Source organism: Asterias amurensis, chromosome 21, assembly GCF_032118995.1.
Source record: "Asterias amurensis chromosome 21, ASM3211899v1".
Taxonomy (NCBI): domain Eukaryota; kingdom Metazoa; phylum Echinodermata; class Asteroidea; order Forcipulatida; family Asteriidae; genus Asterias; species Asterias amurensis.
In genome coordinates, this window is record NC_092668.1 from 14274289 (window position 1) to 14299500 (window position 25212).

Below are 25212 nucleotides of genomic sequence, written 5' to 3' on the forward strand. Positions count from 1 at the left end.
TAAGTAAGAGTGAATCTGATTGGTTGAGAAATTGAGTAAGAGTTAAGCTGATTGGTTGAGAAATTTGTAAGCTATTCACTTTGGCCCTGTTCAATTTTGCCTTCATAATAAAACAAATATTTATTTACACAATAAGGTTGTTGTAAACTATTCCCTCTCACACATAAGTCTTCACAGCACCAAATCACGTAATGTCCTGCGAAACCAATTTCTGCACGTGTATGTAGCAGACGATAATTTATAATTATCTGCACGCGTTGCAGACGATAACTTTGCGGAACGGCCCTCTGCCGATGCATGCGCAAAAGTTCAACCTACCACACATTAACAGAAGTTAGTTTTGATTGGGCAACAATTTTACAAAAACGACACCTTCAAATTTCTTAACCAATCAGCATCCTTCTTACTTAAAACACTGACCAATTTAAAGACCAGTAAATTGTTCGTGAACCGTGTTAATGTTGACCAACGTAGAAAAAATGAAGACTTCAGACTACATTTCCTACCCCAAAAGGTAAGTAATTTCTTCCAAATTTTGCTTTGCTTATTCAAGTTATACTTATAAGGACATCTTGGACTCATGATATAAGATTTTAGTGGGTACTAAATCACAAAAACTTGGCAAAGTTCTTCGTACACCTCGTAGTGTAGTTTAGTTGGTCAGTACACACGGGTCGTGTGCAGTGACCTTGCCCATGGCGGTCAATTCAAATCAACATTTATTTCCAAATGTGTCTAAAAGGAGAAAAACTAACAAATTACAATTATCGGACAAGTTTCTGTATCCTGCCACCACCATTTCATACGTTATGAAATAAAATATATTCCTATACATGTACCTCAAGTCAAAGTCACATGAGATTATTCCTTTTTGTAAAAAATAACTGAAGTGAAGTGAAAAAGTGGTGGCAGGATATGGAAGGTTTCCGTCAGAGAAAAAGGCTTGTTTTGAAATGCCCTCTGACTAATTCAAGAGGTCAAGTACTTATTTCTTGTCTACATATTGTGTTTTTTAGAATTAAAATCTCTTTCTAGATATGGAAAGGACCTAAACTGTCCTGTACATTTTATTTAATTGTAAACATAAACAGTGTGATATCCAGACAAGGAAGATTTCATGGGGGTTGGGTAATTATAGTATTTGCATGATTTGTAAGCAGGGTTCTAGGGTTCCGCTATCGTCTCAGGGAGATGATAGCGGAATGAAGAAGTCTCTAGCCATGAAAACAATTGTAGGGGTATATACCTTATCGCAAATACTCGGTACGCACACAATAGACACGGAATGAGGTGCATGCTGGTCTAGCTAGCTATCAAATTTGGTCACTAGCCAGACCAGCATGCACCTCATTCGACAGCTTGCGCTTGCGCAATGGTATTTGCGAAAAGGTCTATAGTAAGAGAATTTAACCTGGGAGTGCAACAAGAAGCCATTACGGCATGGGGTTCCGAGTCCGTGAAGGGCCAGAGGAAATGTTTATGTTAGAGAGATGCTCTCTAGTGCAATCTAGAGCATTTCAGCGAAAATTCATCTTGGAAGGCTTTAATTTACAATATGTAATACATTTTTTGAAATCCCTCAGTTTTCACACCAATGAACCCTTCAGAGCGACTAGCACTGTGACCCGTAGACCTGAAGACATCTGTGTCAGAGAAGATGATGACAATCTTTTAGTTGTAGATGCGGAAGCGAGCAACCTGAATAGGGAAACAGGAACAACCAGGTAAGACTAAACTAAAACCCCACATACAAGTCTCTGTCTGAGGTGGGATTCGAACCAGGGTCTATTGAGAGATGAACATTAGGGAAATGAACCACTTGAAGTGGAAGCCCATCTCCCTAGGGAGGAAGGGGTTGTGTTTATGACCCCTGTTCCCTCTTAGTCCTCCATTAACCAACTAAGCTTAACCATCTTATAATGTTTATGTCATCTTAGCCGGTATTCCAGTCTACTCGGAGTACCGGTTTGGCCACTGATTTATCCTTTGTAAAGGTTTGGGTAGAATAACAAGCAATGGCAGCCATGTTGACATTTTTTATTCCTGGGTTCCATTTTCCATGCTTGTCATCAAACCACAATTCTCCCACTACCCCACTTGAGAGTGGTAAAAAAAGAAAATATGCTGTAAAAGCTGTGCCCCTGCATTATGGAGGACTCTATTTCCCTCTAATTGTTTATTTATCAATTTTGATTTTCTGCTGCAAAGAAATCACCCTGGTAGGGAGAGAATGAATGCCTTGGTTAATGAACTGCTTTGCTGTCAGCAGCGATTAACAATAAATTAAGTTAGGTTGGAGAGAATTGCTTAATGTATGTATTCTGTTATCCAAGACCTTTTGTGTCATTTCTAATAGAGCAAAAGTGTACACAGACCTGTTGGCAAGGTTTTAGCCAGGATTTGGTAAAAGGGTGTCCAAATTTGCTGGAAATTTTAAAACTGGGTGTCCAAATTGTTCACTTACAATAAATTTACATGTAAATGACAGATGAAACAGGGTGTCCAAATTAAAAACAGGGTGTCCAAAAGACACCCAGACACCCCTCTGGCTAACACAGACCTGTTGGTAATTTGCCAGGTATAGGGGAGCGGGTACATCATCAGCCGCTGCTACACGCCTAGTGGTGTACTTTACATCAAGCTCTCGAAACCTGGCATACGTTTTGTGTGTAATTAAACTAGAAGTCACTAATTTCATAGTTCAAAAACATCTTGTATGAAAGAAACTAATAATTCTGAGAAGAGCTTGTTGCTTTGCAAAACATAGGCAATGGAGACGTTTAGTAAACGTCAAAGACCAGTATTCTCACTTGACGGTGTATCCCAATTTTGCATAAAATAACAAATCTGTGAACATTTTGACACAGTTGGTCATCGAAGTTGCAAGAAAATAATGAAAGTAATCACCCTTGTTGCACAAAGTTGTGTGCTTTCAGATGCTTAATAAAAGGCTTCAGGCCTGAAGTATTTTATTATTTTGAGTGAGAAATTACCTCTCTCTCCCAAAAACTAAATTACAGCAGAGGGAGCTGTTTCTCACAATGTTGTATATACTACCAACAACTCTCTATTGCTCGAATACCAAGTAAATTTAAATGCTAACAATTATTTTGAGTAATTACCAATACAATGTAAAAAATGTTTTACATGATGTAACTTGGAGGTATAACTCCGATGTGGTCACAAGCTAATCAGAAACTTTAATTGTTTGAAACGATTTCAAGTGGAATTAATTTGCGCGTTTCGTGTTATATTTTTTTGTAGCAACACCTACTCGGAATTAATTGGCCTTTATGTTTAAACAATTTTTATTGCTAACCAATGCCTTTGGCGGCATAGCGGAGTGATTGTTGTGTTTTCCCCATAAGTTTCCGCTCGCTTATTTACGGCCTTCGAATGTGGGATGACATAAAAATAAATTAATAATTTTTTTGCGTCTGGATAACTTCAGTGACAGAGGTAAAATTACACGCTTTGCTAAGCATCGGAAGAGAGCAAGTAGGGTGCGGCCAAGCATGTACCGTTTGCTTCCATCGCCAAGAAAGATCGCTTAAAAAATTGCGCACGAGGTGATTTAACGGGAATAGTTCCCGCCAAAAAACTGAAAAAAATTGGTTGCTTACCAGCATCAAGACAATATCGATGGTGAAGTCTACGGTATCGATTTGAGAGCGAACGCAATCGTGGTTGTTTGGGCACGCATGACTCTTCTTCGGATGTGTGACCGATGTAGTGAGAGAGGAAAAACCTCAATGAATTAAACGGAGTGTCGATTTGCCGGTGGAGTTGTCACGGAGACCCCAGCAAGCGACTACTGATGCATGGATACCATGTTTAGAGAAAACAACAGCTAGAAGGAAAACCCCCCACAAAAACAAACAAAATACATATTATTGGGTCACTGTTCCATCACCAGAATCATCATCCAAAATCGTAAAGTGGATTCCACAAATGTGTAATTTTCTACCATCGTTTTGAGAAGCTTTTCTTCACGATGCGTGTATCCCTGTTTAGAGAAAAAAGCCTACATAAACAAGCAAATATTCAAACGGGTTACCATCACAATCATCCACCTTATACACATGTGAAAATATATAGCTGTTGCAAACTGCTTCAATCAAAAGGACATGGTATAAGAAACATAGAGTTAATCGCCTGACGTTTCGACCATAGCAGAGTCTTTCTCGAAGGCTAAAAATGTTTATGTTTCAATAATTTCCATCACAAATCGTTTTTAAAAAGCCTTTTCTTAATTGTTTTCCCCTGGGTCCAATTCATCAAATCGCTGGCTCTTTTATGAACACCAGTCTTGCATTTTCATGTAATAAAGCGTACAATGCCATTTTCATTTTGTAAATGACACTTTTACTTGATAAACTTAAAGTCTGCATTTGGAAACTTTGGTAGGGGCACCAAGGCCAGACCAGGGCCCAATTTCATAGAGCTGCTAAGCACACAAATTTGCTTCTAAGCATGAAATTTCTTCTATGATAAAAACAGGATAACCAACCAAATTTCAACGTGATTTTCAGGATAAGCAAACAACAGCTGAATACCAGTAACAAGCAGTATGCAACAGATGTAAATTTGGTCGATAATCCTGTCGTTATCAAGGAAGAATGTTCATGCTAAGCAAATTTGTGTGCTTAGCAGCTCTATGAAATTGGGCCCAGAGGGTAGCAGAGTCCACGGAAACTAGGGGCAACAGAGGCTCTGACATCCGTGTAATTACATGCTTGAAACGTGTGATGTCATGTTACATGGTCTATAGTATTATAACATGTAGGCCTCTTGAGGTAGTCAGTGACTTCGCACAAAGTGTGAAATTAATGTTAAAATTAATTATTTGACAATCGTAACGAAAAAGGAATTGTCTGGGTGTTATTTTCTGTAAACGAAAATCAAGTGAGCTGGAAAGATAGTTATTATGAATTGCAGGACATAGAGAGACCGGTAGAGAAATGTTTTCATTAGTTGATTGGCTAGATTGTTACAGTAGGGAAACATATTAGGCATGAGCGATAATGCATTCAGACGTGAGTGAAAAATCATTCAATTCAGGCGTGATGAGACGACTTATACAAGTCTGAAATAAAAACGAAAGGTTAAGGCCGAACAATATCACCCCCACCCAATCGGACCGGTTTGTTCCCTGAAACTGACGTTTAAACAAAGAGGTTTTACACAAAATTGGCCAAGAGTGGGAAGACTGTTTTCCCCCTCTTAAATCAGTTTTGTTTAATGACAGAAAAACAAGAGGGCTCGCATCGCATCACAGTTGCACTTGATCCCCTCCCCCTCAACCCCGCCCAACACAAATCAGCTCGCCTCCGCCACCCCACCCAAACAAAACACACCTATAAGCACCAAGATCACTTTGGCATGCAGAGAGATTTCTACACACCGCAGTCGAAGGTTTTGTCACGCAATATCCTCTATAGGCCTATAGTTACCAAGGATCGTGTGTACGGTTACACCTCCGTTTAAAAAAAAAAAAAAAAAAAACTGAGGACAATTGCTGACTAACGAGCCAAAGTTAAAAGTAATTATTACTCCATTCTTTGCTGGTAAACTATACTTTCTGGGTCTCTCGAAATGAAACTCAAGCTTCTATGACGCAGCGACCTATATCAGTTCTTTAAACAATGGAGGCATAATGAATCTCGACGCAGTACAGCGTGGGTTGGTAGCCAGGATTTTTGCGGCAGTGAACAGTTAAGTTAAAGCAACAGCAAAAATAAGTATCCGAAAGCTATGAAAACTAGGAGACAGAATAGTCATGTTGGTGTACAAAGTAGTGTATTGTATCAGCTTCCACCTCTGGGTACCCCGGTTCGAATCACACAAGGGGGAACTAAGTGGATTGGGTTCATGACCCGCTACTTGACTGAGTGGGTTTAAAACCAGGTGTAAATTTCTTTATGGGAGTGTTGGGTCTGAAAAGAGACGGACGGGTACTCTGCTCGTCTTCAGGAGAAACCTGAATATGACATCTTATATGACATCTTAAGACTACAAGTGACGCATTCTCAAACTTTCCAATTCCCCTCAACGACCTTACAACAGAATTAAGGCATAGCCTCCAGAGCAGAAATTAACTTTCGGTGACTCGTGGTTCCAATATTTAAACCTGTAAATGGCGTCAAAAGTCTCGGGTGTATATTTTTCTGTGTTTGTTATTAATTTTGACGAGGCGTGTCTCGTCTTATGGACTGGATACGTGGTAGGTACAAGAATCAGTGGCGACGCTCGACCATCATTTAATTTTCTAATTTTGTAAGTAGCCCTAATTTCCTGGCAAGTGGGTGCAATACTCGAGGAGCGGGGAGGAAAATATGTTCGCTGTCATTATCTCGTTATACGCCGACTATTGTACTTTAATAAGAGCGACCCATATACAAAACAGAGACGAAGTGTTCGCCACGACTCGAGTTTTATAATATACTAGACATTATACCGTTTTTTTGTCAACTGGACTTGCGAGTGGAGGGTGGCATCACGTTAACAAGTTTGATATCACATTACTAACGATTCAAACAGGAGCAAAATGGCCACGGAGTCTCTAAACGATCGCCATTGTTCTTCATTCTACCACATAATAACGTTGGAAGTGGGGAGTCTTATTAAATTACTAAGGGAAGGCGAACGCAACATTTTCTGCCTTACGCACGAAGTTGCTTTTTCTAAAATGTTTATAGCGACTCTTATCTGTTTATCCGTGCAAGATGGTCTAACGTAAAATCAATTGATGGCTCCGTAACTTAGACATCTCGTCATTGCATTTACTCCTCCCTCCTCCCAAAAGGGGTCACAAGAAGCAGTGTTAGAGACCAGCCTTGGGGTATGAGGAGCTCGCCCTATACTACCCGGAGGGCTGAGTGTAGTCAGGGGAGGGATACCAAGACGGATAAGTGAATTGCCCCCAACAGGGGTATCGAGCGGACATCAAATCTACTGACCCACCTTATCGAATCGCCAATGACCAACTCCGGTTTGTTGTTCTGGGGTGCATCGCACTAAATATGTTACTAAAGATTACAGATACAAACTCGTCAAACAAACTGAAGGTAGACGGGAGGACGGTACATTGTAACTAGTCGTTTTATATTTTAAATGCTATAGTATGAAGACCCATGTAGTGAGGTCATTCAGTTTATTCGGGTCATTTATAAGGTCAGTGGGTCACGCAGGGCATAAGGTCATTTCTATAAGTTCATTTCTTATTGCATTGTCAAATAATTTCTGAAGGAATTTTTTAAAAGTATTTTCGGAACGGTTTGAGCATTTCGTCACATGTCTTAATAGTTTATCAAACACAAAATATTACTGTATAACGATCCAGTTTGACCAGGGGTCTGGGTCGAATTTCGAAATGCTGTCCAGCAGAAAATATTGCTTGACAAAAGCAAAAACTGAGTGGGCACCAGCAACAATCCCCTTTTTATATCTAAATTATACATTTGTTATCGTTGGCAGGGGTCTGGTTGTACACATCTGAAGATAACAGTTTTTATACTTTTATGTAACCTTGGCAGCCCAAGTTGTAATCATTGTTTGTAATATCTAAAGACTTATTAAAAATAGATAAATAAACACGGTGGTTGAACATGTAATTAAGAAAGGGGGGTTCTGAGCTTTACGTCGATTGGATTGTCAGCATTCCTTCTTGCAACTCTAGTCGCGACCTCGTGGAACTGTTTCTTTTGTTTATCTTGATGGAGCTAGCTTGTTTTCGGGAACAAAGAAGCATAGATCAGGTGGTGACAGTGCCAAGGTCAGCTATAATCAAACCTATTGTTTCATTAGCATCATTATTTGCGACCTTTGAATCTTGGCTTTTGTAGAAATTAATGATCTAATTGTGGTGACTTTTCACCAGTTTCAAAAGATTGCAGTGCTGCGGGGCATCACTTTGACAATGTTCGCACAGCCGTAATGATTAATGTGCAGTGGTATCATCGGCGGAAATGTTCCCCCTCACCCTATAGCCAATAGACGGGGAGCGCGGCCAGTTTTAAGGGGCTCGCTAGGGGCTCGCGAGTTGGTTGTTATTGTTTCCTTTCGGTTTGGTCATTTAGGCTTGACGGTATATGATCGATGCGTCTTTGTTTCTAGAAGACACTTAATTGGTCATTGGGCCAATAACATTCCTTTAATCGTTCTCCTGTTCCCTGGGGAGATTGCCCCGGGGCTGGCGTTGTGCTCTGAAGGTCTTTTTCAAACACAGCATCAACCACTGCCCTTGATTGTACCCATTTATAACGCCCAGTTGAAGAGGAGCAATACACATCTTGATCAAGGACTCAAGTGTCATGACTGGATTTTGACCCCACCCAGATAACATAGTCCAGTGCACTAATAGACCACTTGGCCGTGACACGTCACGCGCGTTGTTGAGTCAAGTAAAATTGAGAGGCAATAATAATATTGGATTAATTGTTGGAATGATTTGGGATTGACCAAAGACTAGAGTGTGACTCAAACCAACGACCCCCGGGTTGACGTGCCGGCGATTTACCAAATGAGCTATCTATCCCTATGTTGGCGGTCTCCCTCTAAAATGATTAAAATGTTGAGAACTATAACGCGGCATCTAGAAATATACACGCGCCATGACGCACTAATAGTCAACAACGTTACCACCATTCAGCATCTGTTGGAAGGCAACAGCCAGTCCATGACGTCATTGTTCCCATTATGATGTTCTCAATATTTTAAAAACACATGACCATAATGTATAACAACCCTTGTGCTTATATTTGTAGCATGTACAAAGATCTTTAAATAAATAAAAAATATATAAATAAAAAATACAAATACATATCACGATGTACCAGCCATTTTGAATGGCCGTCTCGTCGGCGTATAGCAAAGCCAGGGAAGTCTTCCCAGGCAAGATGGGGTTTTATAGAAAATGTAAAACCTAAGGGTGGTGGTTTACGTGTCAATTCAGTGCTCATATGCAAACAAAAGAAATGCCTTTTCTCCATCAAGGTCACAACAGTGTCTAAATAAAAACATTGTTTGAATTCTGGTAACACACATATTGCTTTCTGCTCCCTACATAATGGCGTTATTATTACCAAGTACATGTAATTAACTCGTGGGCAATTGACAATAAGTGTGTTGCGTAAAAAGTCAAGTTTTAATCGATAGCTTTTTTTGTCATCGCGCACAAAAACGTGGGATGATAATGCTAGTCGCCAATTAGCGCTTAACTGACTGCCTTGATGCTAACCTGAGAGTACAGTTAATAAAAGATTATTTCTGCCCATTTTTTTTCTTCTTCTGTTTGTGTCCTGATATTCCATAAATAGAGGAACGGGTGACTTGCGTGAACATCGCAAGAACATTTTGTCTCTTTTATGAAGATGGATTTAGATATTATAAAACATATTTGAATTGAAATTGCTATAGTTGCATGGACAGGCTGTTGTTACAGATGAAAAATATATTTTTTAAAACAACTTTGACATAAATACTATCTTGTATGCTTTATACACCACAGGCTGAGGAATATTTCTGCATACAGCAACATTTGTTTGAATACTTAAAAGAACATACACTTTCAATTCCACACACACGGACAAAAGTTACAACCAGAAACGAGTATCAAAAAAAGTATACTTACCAAACACTATAGGATCTGGGGCCAATTTAGTGGCACTGCTTAGCTGAGAATTGTACTAGTTTATAATAACCCGGGCCCAACTCAATAAAGCCTCTAAGAAGAAGATTGTCGCTTACGGGCAACATGCACACTATTAAAGCTTGTCAGGGGTAAGCGAAATGCGTGACCCAACAATTCAAATATATTGTGGATGCGCTACACGTTTTAAAATCTAAATTGTTTATGGGCACTCTTAAGCTTTCTGTTATGTAGCAAAACTATGTGCTTTATGGTAAACACGTTTTGAACTTGGGACCTGGGCCTAATTTCATATAGCCGTAAGCACAAAACTTGCTAAGCAAATAAAAGTATTGATTAACAGTAAGTTCAGTAACATATTACCAGTCAAAAAATATATGGCAAAGACATTTGCCAAGCAGTATTTTCTTCTTACTATGTTGGACCATTTTAGGCATTATGATTTAATAAGTCGTAAGCGCAGAATTCTACGGTAAGCAGTAACATGGAAACTGGCCACGTAGAAGACTTAATAGCTACATGTGTAGTATATCATCGGACAATACCACCCAAATGCAAATAATACATGACACAATATTGATTGTGACACAAGGCTGATGCTAGTATATTACTCGTTCGAATTGAGTACGCTAATAAAGAACAGATCGTCTACTCCCCGCCGGTAAAAGGCAATATAACTCAACATCCACTGATTTGCTCGAATGACATAAGTCGGCGCTTGTAACTTTCTTCCTGGAGGAATAATGCGTTTTTATTGTAGATGAAGCCCTCTGTTATCGATTGGGAAGGGGAGATATTTATACTACCTGAGCGGCCTTCAGAATAAATAGGCTCGTCTCCAGTAATTTCCAAATAATACAAGAACTAATGATCTCTGGTTGTTTATGGTATATATGGGAGTACAATGGCAACATAGACCAATAAAACCCGGACTCGAATTTTTGTTTATTTTGGTAGTAGACTGGGCCTGGAGTCATTGCTTAGCTGAATTGCTTATTAGTCATTTTCTGCTTAGCAGAAGCTTTGGATGTTCTGGTATGACAAATTGAACATGCTGTTATTGGTCTTATATGCCTGTAGAATCACCAAGTGTTTCCAGTGTTATACTGTCGTCATTTTATGCGTAAACTTCCAGAAGGGAAAGGGGGAAACAAGTGTTAAAAAACTCCCAAATGCTGCACCCGATCGGACAATGGTATTGACAAACAAAGGGAGATCGCCAACATAGGGCTAGATAGCTCAGTTGGTATAGAGCGCCGGTACGTTAATCTGGAGGTTGTTGGTTCGAGTCCCACACTTGTCAAATTTTCTTTGTTCAACCCGAAAAAAAATATGTATAACAATCAAAACGAATTTTTGTTTACATTAACCCCACTGGCAGATATACACATTGTCCATGCGAAGTCCCTTTGTGTGAGTTGATGTTGTTTATAGTGTACTATTGCTTCCAGTGAATTACAGCCATATTTAAAAAGCCGGCCTCTTTGAAGTTCAGAGAAGGGCCTTTGGTTGAAATATTGACCGGGGAACCAAGAGGGCGCTTTGTGTTTCACAGTGAGGGTCACTTCCTTCCTTCCAAACTGGACATCACAAAAGAAACTAATATAACCACTCTAATGTCTAGCCAGAACTTCCTTATTGTTAAGCATACTGTGTTTAACATCGCCAATTACCCCACAATAAATCGCTGGTCGGTCCGAATTAAAGGTGAGGACCATACAAAAAAAAAAACCAATCGGTTTGCTCTGACATCAAGGTTGAGACCAAGGATGAGGTTTAATAACCGCTACCTGGTTAAGCCTAGTGGGGGGGGGGGGGGGGGGGATTGACTCATTTTTCTAGGCGATGAATATCCCCTGTGCGCGGTAGCGGCCTCGTCTCTCGTAGTCTAGAACCGGACGCTATTGAAAGCGGATCCTTCCTCATGTTGTTCTAATTTCGAAATAGCGAGTTTTCCCTCTTTATAAAGAGTCCTTTCTTTCTTGAAAATAGATCCCTATGCTATATTGTCGTACGCCTGTTGTTTAATACTCTGCCACTGTTCAAATATCCTTTGCATGTTCTAATAACTGTTGTTGAACGGGCAGCACACGTTCCAACGGTGGCTTGTTTCCGATGTTGTGTAATTGCGTTCGGCTCGCCGAGATACCATGAACCAAGCATATAACGGTTAGGTTTGAATCTACCGTAATGTGCCACGTGTAATACACACTGCGCTTCTTTAACGCGGTCCTATCCATCGAAATCTGATTGTTGTCATAAAAAGTCCGCATTCCAAAATTACTTTTTTTTATAGTCCTTTTGCTTAACCTATTTCCCTGTATGATATTAGAATTTCGATATTGCTCAGTATGAATTAATATCACTATGCTCCCCTTTCCTTCCTCAATATTAACTGTTTCAATTTTGATGATGTTTTTAAAAAGCAACGTGTGAAATGAATCCTGTATTTGTACTTTGGCTCTTTGTGTATATATCAGTGATATGTGATATTGCAAAGACTTTACACCTGTGGAGAACGTATACGATAGAATGGTAGACCATAGCCTCCATTGACGGTTGAGTTTAAAGTCACGTCCATGCACGCGGTAATATCCAAACTTCAAAATGAGTTAATTTCTCAAGTTCTGTGAAAGGTGTGAGTTACACCTCGAGAGACTTAAAGAGAATCAAGCGTTAAAATTGGGGCCTTTCTCGAAAAAGAACAAACTCACGAAATACTGAATTATTGGAGTTTCAAGGTCCATTTGTATCAGCACAATTGATCTCTGTCTACACAAGTGAACACCAAGGTATCGGTGAAATTAAAATGAGATTTTTTTTTATAGATAGGCCAAGGGAGCGAAGGGTATAATATCGTCTCTCATCGTTTAGCCTTATTGGTAAACTAAGGATATTAAATAGTGTGGGGAGTATATGCTTTTCAGGATTTTGAAATTAATTTCTTTTCAATTTAGTGTTGATTTCTCCATTTGCTCAAACTCCATTTGCTCAAACGAGCGTAGATTCAGAGTTTGGTTGGCGAGCGTGCGCATAAAACCCCGTTTGCATCCATGTCACCTAGGCACTTGTTTCATTATTAATATTTTTTTCGCCATGTCATCACTTGGCCTACATTGTGGACAAGTTTTCTAAGTAGTATCTTGCCATGTAATACGATGTTTCATCTCTAGAACTTAGACCATCACCGCACCCTTGAGTTGTTTTCTTTTCCCCCAAACATTTTGTTTATACATTCCAACTACATCACTGCATGGTTGTTTTTGGCCTAAAATACGAAACACTTTTCTCTACCATTGTTTACTAAAACATCGCTAATGCTACTCCACGTCTGACGTACAGGTAGACCTATCTTTATAAAAACTAAAGCAACATCCTTAATGATATTGATTTTAAAATTGATCGAATCTTGTCCATGGCATACACCGGAAACTTAATCAGAGTCTAAAATAAAATGGATTGAAGGTCCTAAAGAGAAAAAAAACTGACAAATAAAGTGTCCGATAAACTTGATCCATGAATAGTCTTTTCAACGGTTCTTAGATGTAAGCACATCCTTAGGAATCGATTCTTCGCTAAGTGAGACCCATTTCATTGGTATTGACAACGGAATAACTACCATTAAACTGCTATTAGACTAAGGTTGTTTTCGTGGACGCGGGGTCGCTCCTGATTGGAATTCCAATAGTTTTGACTCGATTGTGTTTTAACTCGATTATGGTAGCCTGTTATCAGTCAGTGGTGGTCACATTAAGAACGGGCAGTGCTTTATGTTCGATGCAAGTGTACCTCTTACGGGTGTGTGAGACGTCACCTGGTTGCCGTACCAGACGTTCTTCACACCCATCAGACTTCGCAAAGGGGTTAGCTCTGAAAAGAATTCTGGGGCTCTAATGGACGGTATGTCAGGAAATTTCCCAGCGCTTGGCAAGAATTCTCACACCCTCGTTTCATTTTGTGTATGTGTGCTCAGGAAAGATCCTGCTTCCCCATAGAGTGTAATTATTGCATGTCTCGAATGCTCAAGGGCACCGGAACATAGATAAAATACAAAATACTTTATTCAATCAAATGTTAATAAGGAGGTTAGGGTCTCTACACAGTGGCGAAACAGGAGGGGTAAATACTATGCCGGCGTTGTAATTTTTACCACTTCATAGAAACTTTGCTCAGTAACTTTTCCATTTGGTATGGGGTGGTGGCGTGTGGAGGGGGGGGGGGGGGCATAGTTGCAACCCAGATAGGTATTTTACGGGTAGTTCTATAGATGTTTATCCCCGATTCAGACACTCGTTGTATAGCATTGGGCTGTCCTGACGGTTGACCGTATCAATGTCGACGGTTCGATCTCCACCCCAGGCACCAAAAAGCCTTTTTGAGATGTGGCGGACTCGATGCTACAACACTACTAGGTTTGGGCAAATTTGTGTGTAATGGGATTGCATTGTCATCAAAGTTCATGAAGAGGCAAAAGTAAACTAAGTAGACCCGTTGCATATGACGTCATAATCTTGAACAGCGCCCTCACCTATGGCTAAAGAAGAGCTGTCATAAGCTGAGAGTTGTGCATTGCGCATACCAGTGCTAACTCAAGTACTATTTGGACGAGTATCAAGTACTAGCATGGCTTATATCTAATTAGTCCTCAAGTTAGAGTACTAGTAAGATGTCTGAAAACCGAGTTGTCTGATATCCGAGTTTAGGAGTCCTACAGCCGAGCATTTTGTTGCTTGGATCTCTGAGTATGCGAGTACGAGTGCCCTTATAACAAATACTGCAAACTGAAGTTTAAATAGGAATATTGTTTTTTAGCTTCACAAAATCTATAGACGACAATGTGTGTCTGTTATCTGTTCGAAAAGAAGATTAGGATTTGCAAAAAACGAGGAAAAATATTAGCTCGATCTAAAAAAACAAAAGGCTCACTGATTATAAGTCAGCACCTCCAGAGAGACATTTCTGTCTGAAAACCCCACAAAGTCGATGAAATATTACGTCAAGACTACAGAATACCTTTGTGTCTTCACTGAATTAACCCGATAATTAAAGACACTTGACACCATTGGTAATTGCCAAAGACCAGTCTTCTCACTTGGTGTATCTCAACATATGCATAAAATAACAAACCTGTGAAAATTTGAACTCAATTGGCCGACGAAGTTGCGAGATAATAATGGAAGAAAAAACGCCCTTGTCACACGAAGTTGTGTGCTTTCAGATGCTTTATTTCGAGACCTCAAAATCAAATTCTGAGGTCTCGAATTCAAATTCAAATATTTTATTGGAAAATTACTTCTTTCTCGAAAACTACGTTATTTCAGAGGGAGCCGTTTCTCACTATGTTTTATATCATCACAGCTCTCCATTGATCATTAACAAGTAAGTTGTTATGCTAACCGTGATTACCAATAGTGTTCAGTGCATTTAACTTTCAAATACAAACTGTTTTGGGTTCACAGACATTGACACCCTGCATTGACACCCAGTTAAGCAGACCTCTGGGATATGAACCCACTCCCCCTGTAATGCACGGGAATGCAATGATGGAAATGCATACAGTGACAGATAGAAACAGTGAGTGTATTATTTAATGCTTTACTTCATTTTATGCTACTATTCAATCTGAAAAAGGGAAAGATTTATTTTAGAAGGGTAACTAAATAGTGAAGATTATAATCTGAGATTAGGTGTTGAGGTTTTGTGGGTGTGTGTGTTTCAGTGTGAATTGGTTTTGAATTAACATTAATGTGAAAAGTTTAAACTTTGCATCCCGTGGAAATACAGCCTATAGGTTTGCGGTAACGTTGTGTACATATAAATGTATCTTTCTCCCGAAGACAATCAGAGCATACTGATCGAAACGTCGAGTTGCTTCACGACCGGTTCTTTTAAATAACAGAGATAACCTTACACGCCTGATACTTCACGGAGGCAACGAACAACGAAGTCGATTGCCTCCATGCCCCTGGTCATTGCCTTGAAGTCATTGAAATGCATCAGTAGAAATTTACAATTTCCTCATAGGGTGCCCTTTACCGACAACAAAAAATGCTCAGTGCCCCTTGCCCTTTCAAAAACGAAGCAAACAGCCCGTATACAAGAAATATGTTTTTTGATTGGAGTTTCTAAACTCGTGCCTCAGTTATTGTCCTATCATCGGTGGTTTGGTGAGAATCGAATGCGCCTTTAATACGTCTCGTGTTCGTATAGAAATTAAGATAGGTAATGGGCGTTAAGTTAAAGTTCGCAACAGAGCGAAATTATGGACGGTTGACGGGCAATTAGCAGAAGCTCATTTTGCTAGATTTTAAAAGGTACTCCTTTGTAAAAGAGTACCATCAACCTAACAAAACCCTTTTCCCCTCCCAAAATACAAACTACAAAAAGTGGTAAACAAAATAAACTCGATATAACTGGTTGGCAAATATCTGATCATCTGCATTGAATTGCGATTACGGAGTGTTCGAAGACCGAGGCGAGCCGTACGTGACCGGGTCTATAGAACCGTCTAGTCGGGGAAGCAACCCAAACAACCCAGTCCGGTATCAACATTTCCGTAATCATGCTCGGTCTCGAGAACTCATAAATTGATGTTTCTTTTTTTTCTTTTTTTTAAACCGAGCGCGTTCACTCTTTCCGATCAGCGCTTGGATTTCCCCAATTAGAGAAATATTCCCCCCTTCTCGGTTGTTGAAGTGTTTGTTATTAATAATAATACGCCAATCTACGCAACCGTTTATTGGATCTATGGGTTGCAACATCGGTAGTTGAGCATCCTGTACGGTGGACCACGAAGGGAGGGGGTTCGGAGAGGGAAGATTTGGTCGGGATAATGTTGGTCTTTACCCGGTTAGTCCGCCAGGCAAAGCCCCACACGTTCCCGTGTTTACCCGGACTTAATGAACTGAGTCGGCTGATTGCGGTTCCTGCAGCTGAATAACCCCCAAGTCGCATGATACGTGTTAAAGAGAACGGTGCAGCACGCCTAGACTGTTTCGTAACAGCAATATAAAAAGCAAATTTGCAAACCGTCATGGTTTAACAAGGCTCGTTAATTGGGAATGACTGATCAAGTTTTATAGACTATCACGAGTAACATGTTCAGAGGACATCCGAGGAGATGTTCTATTCGCCACCTTCACAAACCACAGACCATGGCCAAGATTCTGCTTAAGCACACAAAGTAGCTTAGCACAACAAAATTTTGCTTACCAGAACAATGTTACCAGCCAAACTTAACCATGTCGCGTGAACATTTCTAACTGGTATCCTGTTCATTTCTGCTAAGCAGAACATTTTAAAGCAATTGTTACTGCTTATAATCAGCTCTGAAATTAGGCCCATGATCGAAACAATATTAATGACATCTTTTGGTCTTATCAAATTATCCCAAACATTTCTAAATAACCAAGAAATATAATTAGGATTGCAAACTATAAGCTCGAAATAATCATTGCATTTGTATACACATTAATTGGAGATTAATATATTTAAATTTAGGGTTAAACAAAGACACATTTACTACGGGGATTTGAACACGAGACCTCGGGAATAACGTGATGTCGCGTCATAACAAATTCCTATGGTAACACCACCCTATATGATGTCTGTTTACCGTTAAATATTTCTGGTAATAAAACCAACTTTGCCTCATATGTTAGCCCTATATACGAAAGTGAAAGGCCGCCAGGGGTATGTGAACCTAATCACTGCAGATCGTAAACCAGAGGGAACATGTTAACAAGGGTGCTCGTATACTTATGTTTTACTTTTAGAGTGTATGAGAGTAAGCTTTTTTCACTAATGTGTGTACTAGTGCAAGAGGCACTTCGCTATATCGTGCATGCGTAAGATGGCAATCTGGGCACACAACCCTGTATATTAAGACACCAAAATGCACCATTAATGTTACTTGATGTTGAGATAACAATTAGCGAGATCGTTTTACCCATTTGCGAGTGTGAACTCGATGTGGAACCCTTTAAACGATGTTGAATTGAGAGCAATTGACTCTCTTAGCGATGGACCTAACTGCTCTTAGCAAACAATGCACGGCTTGTTTGGGTGTTCAAAATGACCGAAATTGTAGCTAATTTTCTTTGCACCCCACTTATAAATAATCATGAGGAGTCACTTCCCGTATTTTGAGGCGTTGGGCTACTGCAGAAATAGAAATAATGGAAACAAATTGAACACTCAAGTTGAAATCGTAAATTTAAACAAAAAAGTTTAATGGTGGTTTTTCTTTTAATATCTGTTGTTTCTGATCAACAGGGTGATGGTTCGAGTCCCGATCTTGGCACTTGCGTTCTTGTGCTACACTTTGCCATGTTCAAATGGGCCATTAAACCATTGGGCCTCATGTAGTGCTCGAAAATAGCACTGAACACTTATCGTGTGGAAGACTATGGGTTAACTGATTCACATAGCAAGCACCTTTGTTTACAGGTTTCCTTAGGCTTGGAGCTTCAGTGAGCTGTTCACTTAAAAGGCATCCTTGGTTTTATTACTATAAACTTATTATACTAATGTTTAAACCCATCCCCTTTTCGTACTGAAGTGTATTTCCACTGCACATTAACGACTCAATATTAAAACACTCAATGTTCGGGGGTTGTGTATGGTTGTTAAATGGAATCAATGGTTGGATGGAGGGGTTATTTCTCTCCTAAAGCTTTACAAACGAAACAAAAATAAATTTTTCTGCAGAGTTATTAACGCAGTGTCAGTCAAACGAATATCAAAATACGGCCACTGCACGCGAAGAGATTGTGCACTCAGTCACGGCGGTCTACTGTGGACGAAAAAAACAAATAATAATTTGTAGGCAAACAAGAGCTCTCCTCGCCTATTTCCCCCCTCTCCCTCTCTCTCGAGAGAGCCGAGTGTACGATCGAAGAATAATTACGGCTGTTTAATACGACGACATTCACGGCACAAAAGAACAGGAAATACGGCGAGTTTACATCGTGGACCATTCAATGAGGGATATATCGAAATGGCCCTTTCCCTCTTCCCTTCTTGTAGGCGTCATGCCATCAATTGATAAAAGATCTCCTACCCTTGATGTTGATTACCGTAAACGGTGACGAAGTGTGATCGGCATCATCAGTGCCAGCCTCTCTCCCCCCTGACCCGACTCGACTCTCGGATGTCAGCGCATCTCGACGGCAAGTCGCGATCAGGCGATGAAAGCGGGCGCTATATCCTCCGTGTCTGAACAGACAGCAACTCAACAAAACACAGCCACGTAGGGGCGGGGTCTTACACAGGTTTATCGTCACGGATATACAGTGTATTTTTTTTAAAGCCACCGTTCGTCATGGTTACCGAAAACAAGATAATATAGATAGTTTGATACGACCAGGGCGTATAGGTTTTTTCCTTCTTACCTGTTTAACTGATTCGTGATAAACACGTAGCGTGGTGTGGTGACTATCGCCATCAGTTTTGATCCGATTGTTTCTTTCGACGCACGCAAGTTTGAATCTCCCTAGAGGATGGCACTTGGGTTGTTATAAACTTGAGCTGCAAGGAGTGTTTGCAAGATTTGAGGAACCGGTTTGGAAACTGTCAAGCCAGGATAGTCCTCTCTTTCGAAACTGACTGAAGGTTGATCTTCACAAAACACCTTCTTTAGAATCTATAAAGAGTTAACTAGGCACAGGTTGCGAGCGGGAAGTTCAACCACTTAATACTTTGGAATTAAAGTCGTAAAGGGGTTACTCTACAAGCATCACGTTTTGAGTTCGGAACAGAGGACTTTGCATCGCAAGCAGGTAAGTTTTGTTTCAATTTATCTTCACTTTTTAACAGTAATCTATTGTATTTCACACATTGGCGTTTTGTGCCGAGTCGTGAAGCGCACTGAAGCTCTAGTGTCTCTGGTCATAAGAGTAGGTTCGATTCCTGGTCATGACACTTGTGTTCTTAAGCGAGACCAACCTTTGTTGCTCCGTAAGTTTAATGGGACATAAAGCCGTGTGTTCATGCCTGAACAACTTCATGCGTCTGTACAGGAATCACATTTAATTTTTCATTCTTATTTTAGAATTTTGTTTCCCTACTTTTAAAGAACAGAGGAATACTGATAATCACAAGAAAATATAAAACATTACAGGTTATTTAACAGGTTGTATACAAGAAGCAAAAGCTTACACAATGGGGGCCGTGATCTTAATAGATGACATAAACGTATCTCACTAAACATTACAAACAAACAAGAACAATAATCGAATAGAGTAAAGAACAAGAAAAAACCAGACGGTCATAAATAGAGGATAAAGTGAGTTCCGATTATTTTTCCCTTCATCGAAGAAGCTGTCGAATACAACACGGGCTTCGTTTTTGAATCATTTTGCTTCATATCCACCTAATGAAATATACGCAGCCAGTAAACTTAACGTTCAACGCATATAAAACTGACGGCCATTCAAGTATGCTATACACGACTCTAGAGGGAGCCCTATATACTCATCAATATTCCACGCTAATTGTAAGCCTCTTCATTTGAAACAATACCATTTACACGTTTTTTGAGCGTTATAGGACGGTTTCAATCGGTTATATAGGACAGCCAGATGTTTACTTGTGTAATAGTTCATGATTTGTTCTGCATCATATTGTACACTCGTTAACATGATCAAACCAAAAAAGGCAATTTACATTTCCTGTAAAACTCTATTCACATAGGATGGTAAGACACTGCTCTGGAATTGCAAAGGTCGTGGGTTCGAATCCCAATTGAGCAACTGTGATTTTTTTTTTCAGAACTCGGGGAAAGTACTGAGTATATACAATGCGAACAGATCGGTGTATAAGGTTAAAACCCAATTAATATTCCAGTCACTTTTATAAAAAACAAATAATCAGAACTAATAAGATACAAATAATCAGAATTTGTAAGATACATATACTAGCTGTATCCATATCTAGGTTTTTGGACACATTTTGGTCACAACTTCATGAAAGTATTACACCTTGATGAAGATATTGAAGTGGTATGGTACGAGGAATGTAGTCCATAGCGATGCAACAAACGGCAATTTGATGCCGTTGTGCGGCGCGATGAACCGGCGCGGTGCACGGTAGTCGGCTCGCTTCGCTTGAGACGCATCACATCCACAATCACCGGACAGCGTGTTTGTAGAGCACTCCGGAGGGCTTTCAGACGGTCTGAGAAACGGCAACAAACCCGGTCGTGCATTTCCCGTTGAAACGCCCTGGTTATTAGGTAACATCTTGACATCTCTAACATCTTCACTTCTAGGCTGTCGATGGGAAGTGACAAATTGTGTCAGGCAGAGTAGAAAACAGACGAAAAACAAACATACGAAGTGAAGGATCTATCATTCAGTTTCTGAAATGCTCGTTAAAATGGAATTGCGACAAAAATGGGACAGTTACAGAAAAAACACAAACGCCTAGCAATAATGGATTATCTTTAAAATCAATGTAAAGAATAGTTTATACATTGACTTATTTTGTTTAGTATTTAGTATTTTTGTATATCATGGCACTGGTGACAAATAAAATACCCTTAATTATAATAATACAATGCATTTATACGGCGCTTTATATAGGGTACAACAAGAAAACAGTACAATAAGCAAATAAATAATGGCACTAATAGTGGGAAGACAGATGTATTCATAGCTACGTATTTTGACAAATTGTGTTATATATAAATCTTACATGGATTCAAGCTTAGCTTTGTCATGTCATTATCGATCATTATTGATCACACGAGTATTTTTTTTTTAGCATTTATTGATTAGGAGCTGTCCACCATTTTTAATTTACTTTTCGACCAAACCGTGTCACCAAATCGTGGTTTACAAGAAAAAATATATCAACTGTAATGTCTAGAGTCAACAATGTTATTTAAGTAAATATTGATCGATTTTAGTGTTTTTGAAAATTCGGTTTGTATTAGCATTAGTCTGGAAGGTGTTTTGCAAGACAAACTGTCTAAGGCACGATTTCCGCATCACTAACAACTCGTCTTAAGATGAGTGGATAGTTATCACCATGTGATTTGCATTGTGACATCACACCTTGCCTATCAATAAGAAATGATCCGCAGTTGAGATCAATCTTAACTCTTTGTGTAAACGGCCCCATGGACGTGGTCATTTTGTTTGTTGACATGGAAATAAAACCACAGTTTCCCGCTTTTTGATGTTTGTTTAAAATGTCAGTTTTATCCTTTTGTCCTCGTGTTTTGAATATAGTTTTCTGGGCATACGACTTCCCACTGCAACTCTTATTTTTCAAACACACCTCTATTCTAAAGCTTTAATTATTTTCTGCCTGAGCTCATTTGTTCGAATGGTTCTCTTTTCCTGATTGACTTCTTTGTCTTTTATTCGACAAGTCTTTTCTTTGTTCCATTGTCATATCTTAATAAGACCCTTATTCATAATTGATATAGAGCATTCGTCACATGCTGAGTTCAGTTAATTGCTCAAAGCAGGAGATACTTCGGAAGAAGCCACGGCAGCATTCCCGTATAGTGTGTGTGCTCGTGACCGTGCCCCGTTCGATGCGGTTCGCGCAGCCGTCGTTCAGCCAGATTCGTCGGTGGGGGTTTAGGGCCGCGCCCCCTCGCATTTTTCAAGAGGGCTCCACCAGTGAGTTGATAATAATCATAGAAAAAGACGGGCGTTCGGGTTGATTAAACTCGCTCAAATGGCTGATCTTACGTTTTATTTTGGAAGGCCTTTATTACATTCCGATTCGCTACTCTGATTGGGTGGGCATTTAGCTACTACAACCCATCCTCAAAAGTGATTACTTTCCACAACTGAGAAATTGCTGCTCGCAACGGCACAGATCTTCAAGACCGATTCAAGACGAAGTTACAGTTTCATAAATAATGTGATTATTGTTTTTTATTTTGGGCTGTATGAAAATTGAAGACAACAGTTCGCAGACGAGTTTAGTCTTCAATTGTTGTGGTCCTTGAATTTCATACTATGTTGAGTCTATACACAGAGCGCTTGCGAGAAGTGTGTTCTAGCTTAAATGAAAATAAAAACCAAGCGTTGTATTATCTAACGAAGGAAGTAGAAATAATTATGGGGACAGTTTTAGCCATCAAATTATATCAAAACATATTTAGATTGGCCAAGGCCTGTTAACGAAGACTTCATTGAATTTATAACCAAGACAAAAATGGCATAGTGTGAGTCACAACTTGTGACAAAAATAAATAAATAAATAAAATCACCATACGCATAATATTAAATTATCATACACAGAAGACTCAACTGAACTAAACATTTCCCTAAAACTAAACCTTGAAAGTGAATTAAATTAAAACCTGATTGTCGAAAGACTTAAACCTGGCGTAAAACTTTGAGCAAATATAATCTTTAGGAACAGTTTGTATATGTCTTGAAGATAATAATAACTATATCAATTTGTAACGCGCCAAATAAATGTCAGCTTGACACTCCTGGCGCAGGTTATGAGAAAGTGGTGTTAAACTACAGTATATTCTTGGGGAAAAGATGTAAATTAGTTATCCAAACAGAGTTCAGCGTTGAAACAAGAACAGCTTTAAGTTGTGAATTGAAGATGGTCTTTAGAATTATGTTATGCAAAGAAAGCTGATACAAAATGGCAAACGGTATAGCTCTATCAGTTAGTGCGCAACACATCGTACCTTCCACCAGCGGTTCTGACAATTTTAATAGATTTTAATTTTAATTTTATATTTAAGCCAATTTAATTAAGAGGGAATTATACAATGGTGGGTTAGGAATTGGTTTGAGTTTCATTAAGATTCACGCACAAAAATAGTCCGCATCACCACATCGCAGGGAGATAATGTTCCATCTCCGTCTTATAAGGTGAAATTAAGAAACAGGTGATTGTGACTGAAACACTCTTTCCCCTATCAAGAAGGGAGGGGGGCTGGTCTTAAATTGTGCTCTTTAATCACTATTTCCTTTATAGATCTGAGTTCGTTAAATGATGCGTATAGCGTGGTTGGTGCTGCGTTTCTGGCCGTGTCTTATTAGGTAGGAGACCCACCATAATCATGCGAAGACCTGGCAGATCCCAAGTTTCAGACCGTGTTCGACGGATGGATTATTACCGAACAGAAATAGATGCCTCTTTTCCCTTTACCGTTGTCATGGTCTAATTAATGGTCCAAGGTTGCGGCTTTGCTGCTTTTCTATACAGCCTGACAAAAATATTGAAGGGGAAAAAAAAATCCCCCGTCAAGGAGTTGGGTAAATTATCCGAAAATTAGCAACAATAATTTCAGGGAAGCGGTCGGGAACACGGAAAGCGATCGCATTGTTCAGCTATTATGTATTGTCAATTGAAGGTTTGTTGTGTAAAAGGCCCCTTTTTGTCCAAACACTTTAGCTTAATTGAAGGTAATGGCGCTTTGATGTATGATGAAAACTATCTGTGAAACATCTGACTATTTGTAATACTGTTTTTGATCCAGAGAGCTGGTCTTAACTATACGTCTGCTCTGTAATCATTTAATTTTAGAATGTAGTTAAAGTTGAGTGTAATTATTTCTACCTGAAGGTCTCCAAATTATAGTTACAAAAAACACAACACTAATATTGAAAGTGTACAATTTGACACAAGTTCTTTATTGATGGTCCGTTTTTGATCCAGAGAGTTGATCTAAACTACTTCTGTTATTTAATCATTTCATTTTAGATTGAAGTTAAGTCATTTTTAATTCTCAGCCCGTGGAGTTTAATTATCTCAAACAGAAAGTCTCCCAATTATAATTGATACAAAAAATATAAAATTAATCGAAAGTATTAAATTTGACATATTAAATGTCCGTGACGATTGCAAAATTCTATTGAGTTTTAGAAAGTAAAACTTGTGGTGATCCATGGTGCACAAGGACACAAGTGTCACGACCGGGATTCGAACCCACACTCCGGTGACTGCACCAGAACTTGAATTCGATGCTCTTAACCACTCGGCCATGACACTCTACTATCTTATAGTCTCACTCCGTTGGGGTCGGACCCAGTACCAACCTTGCCCTTGCACACGGTGCACAATGCTGATGTTGTGTAAAATTGTCTCGTTCTTAGCTCAGCTAAATGCCGTCCATCTTCAAGTATACCCGGTCTTACTGAGGCTGTTTGTGCACCTTAAGTACCACATAAGGTCATTCTTTCAATCACACACACACAAACCACCAGTCGAGCAATTGGTCAAATTTCATTTACAAGCGTAGACTTTCGGATTTAATTAAAGAATCTTTTTATATTTCTTTATGAAAAAATAAATAAAAAATTGGAAAAAGAACCTCGCGTGTAATCAAATAGACTCGCGGTCTTTCTAAGGACAAATCGCAAAGAAAAAGTAATAGGAACAAAATTGAAATTTGTTTTTTTGGTTATAGTGTTTAACAGAAGGACTTTTCTTAGACACAAAACAATAATGGCACGAATCAAAAGCAGTGACGTGTTAAATCATCTTTCGTGTAGACTCAAGCGAAGAAATGTATAATATACAAATTTTCCCGTGAATTTCGTCTGTGATTGCTTTGTCCAAACATCCCTATTGTG

At 39.3% G+C, this 25212-nt stretch overlaps 1 protein-coding gene across 1 annotated transcript in view; it reads left to right on the plus strand.

Annotated features, from left to right (window-relative positions):
* The first annotated feature begins 441 nt into the window (after positions 1-441).
* LOC139952908 (uncharacterized) overlaps positions 442-25212 on the plus strand; it is a 39634-nt gene continuing 14863 nt past the window's right edge. The window contains exons 1-2 of the mRNA XM_071952202.1: positions 442-514; positions 1584-1724. The gene's annotated coding sequence lies outside the window, so the exon portion shown is untranslated. The remainder of the gene's footprint in view (positions 515-1583; positions 1725-25212) is intronic.